Source organism: Crocodylus porosus, unplaced genomic scaffold (genome assembly GCF_001723895.1).
Source record: "Crocodylus porosus isolate Cpor-Errol unplaced genomic scaffold, CroPor_comp1, whole genome shotgun sequence".
Taxonomy (NCBI): domain Eukaryota; kingdom Metazoa; phylum Chordata; order Crocodylia; family Crocodylidae; genus Crocodylus; species Crocodylus porosus.
The window spans coordinates 32,951,735-32,954,635 of record NW_017728911.1 but is presented as its reverse complement, the minus strand read 5'-3'; positions in this window follow the sequence as shown (position 1 = coordinate 32,954,635).

Below are 2,901 nucleotides of genomic sequence, written 5' to 3'. Positions count from 1 at the left end.
CGCCTCTAGCCCCAGCCCCCCCGCACCGCTCGGCCGCCGGCGCCCCTGAGCCGTGCCCGGGCTCCGTCTGCAGCCGCAGGCCGACACAAAAGGTTTCATGTGCACAAACGCCCCCTCCCCGCAGGCCGGGCCTGGTGCTCCTGGGGTCTGATCCCACGGCTGGCTATGGGGGGGGGGCAGAAATCTGGTGTCACCCCCCAGCAGGGGCGGCTCTGGCTGCTCCCCCGCCATCAGGGCACCCAAGCGGGGAATGGAAACGACCAGCGGCTCCGATGCCCCCCCCCCTTGATGACAAATCACCTCCGTTGTATCAACCACTTGTTTCTTTCTTTTCTTTTTTTCTTCTTCTGTCCCCCCGCCTGGCCCGGCGGAGATTTCATTACTGCGCTTTCCCTCCAAATCTATTCTACTCCTCGGGAGCGCGTCTGCTAATCATAATTAAAATCGTCTCATAGACATCGGCGTCTCTCGTGTGCATATTGAGTTGCAGGTGACGGGACGGGATGGGATTGCACTGTCGTCCGGCCTTCCTGCATTTCGGGGGGGCCAGGAGAAAGGCCGGGGGAGATAAACCCTATTGTGAGTATTGGGGGATGCGATAGCGGCGATATTAACCCTCGAGCCCGCAATCGCAGCCGGCGTGCGGCACGGCCCCGGCCGTGGCAGCGCTGCACTTCACTTAATATCACTGAGATTAAAACTCAAGTGGGAGTGGAAGGGACGGAGAGCAAGGCTGGGGCTCGTGCTTGAGCGCTGGTGGCGGGGGCCCTTGCCACGTCTGTCTGGGGGCCGGGGCGCTCTCCCCCCGGGACGTGCGTGTGCTGTGGGCAGGAGAGGAGGCAGGTTTCCTGCCACGGGTCTCTCCACCAAGATACACCCCCCCCCCCACTTTGCCGGGTCTCCTACAGAGTATTTCCAGTGCCACCCTTAAACCGCGATGACGTCTCTGAACAAGAAATTCAGTTGCCTTCACAGAGGAGCCAAGTTCCTTGCCCATTATTTCAGGATTTATTTTATTTTTTGTTGTTGTAATTTATGGTCTGTTATTATTTCAGTCCGAGCACTACATAAATCGGAGTCCGAGCTCTTTACTCCCAGAGAAAGTGGCAGCAAGGCACCCAGACACATTGTGCTGGGCTTCGCCCGGGTGCTGAGCTTAGCATCGTCTCTTCCTGGATTGCATGTGGGTCATCATTTCTTTTGTGCAATGCTTCCATTTTTTTTTTTAAACACACAGACACACTTGTTCATTTTATTTCACCCCATCACTGGAGCGAACTGCTTTCTCCTCCACTCCCTCCCCCCCCCCCCCCCCCCCTCCCTTTTACCATGTCTGGCACAGATGTAAAATACACTTCAGCTTAAAGGTAGGAAGAAATCTCTTTGGAAAGCTGCAGCTCTGTGCTTAGCAAGCCCTGGTCTGGCTGATTATATAGTACAGCTTGAAATGATCTCAACCAGCGGAATATTAATCAAATCAATCAGGGTTGACAAATGAGAAATATTCGCGGGAAGGTGGTAATTTACAACTTTGTTATTAGTTAAGAATCTCCCGCCTTGTAAGAGTAATTAATAACTCTTGGATGGGAACAATTTGGAGCCGGAAAGGAGACAGCGGCTTGCCATGAAATAAAGAGAGGGGTTGAAAAGTGAGGGATGCTTCTGGAGAGGGGGAGCACAAATACACATGGCTGAAAACCAGGAGAGTCGGAGGGGCAGATGCACACGCACGCACCGCACCCGCGCACGCGGAGAGGGACCGGGCAGGGGATGAAGGACTGGAGGGAAGAGAGGAACCCGAACATTGATTCTTGAAGTCACTGCTCGCAGCCAAAGATTAAGCGCAGTGCTGGATTTCAAAGTACTTCAAAGAAATTACACCCACTATGAAAAGTGCAAGTCAGGTACCAAGGAGTGACTCCAAACTGATCAGAGAAAGGTTTCTCTCTCTCTCTCTCTCTCTCTCTCTCTTTTTTTATGTCTGAGAAATGTGAAGACCTCTTTCCCCCAAACTCCAGCTCGGAGGGGGAAAACTCAATTGTCTTTAATGTTTATAGTGTTAACCCTCCTTATCTTCACAGCCATCCCCCACCCCTCCCTATTCTTTTCCCATAGACACACATTGATTATTAGACTGTATGCCCCCCCACTCCGCTCACCGCCCCCCCCCCCAGCCCACCTTAAACAACTGACCAAAATAATGACTGGTTGGAAAACTATAAATCATTTTCGTGTTTGAAACCATGAAGACTCGATTTAAGTAAATAGGCTTACTGTGAAACAATGCATAGATCCAAGTCCTTCTCCGAGTTCCTTTCCAAATGCGGCCATCTCCAAAACTTTTATTTACAAGAGAAGAAAAAACAAAACAAAAAAAAACTTTGGCAAACTTTATCTCTTCTTTATTATAAGCTCCAGCCTTGCCTTGGTAAGCTTCAGCCTGCTCTACAAAAGGTGGCTAGAGATTGAGATTTATTGGTTTCCAAATGAAAAGATTCATTCGATATAAGAGGTTAACTCAAAGTTCCTTAAACCGTGACTAGCATTGGCAAGAAGCATTGCCTACTCAGCACAAAGGCAGTTCAAAGAAACCTTTAAAAATACACACAGATATACATACACACAAACACACTCTCACACTTTAGCCTCAACTGCAATTTTCTTTTCATTTTTGTTTCTTTCTGCCATTACAAAGCCCTGAGCCCCTTTGTAGGTAGCTGGAGGGCTTTTTTTTTTTTTTTCAAGATGAACTTTGCCATTTTAGTGTTGACCAACCCCCGCTTCTTTTGCAACCTAGTGAATGAAAAGACTCAAGGAAAGAAAAAAAAAAGATTAAGAAGTAAACGGGGTTAGGGAGGGGTGTGGGGAATCCGTTTAATTTAGAGAGAGAACAAGATTTAT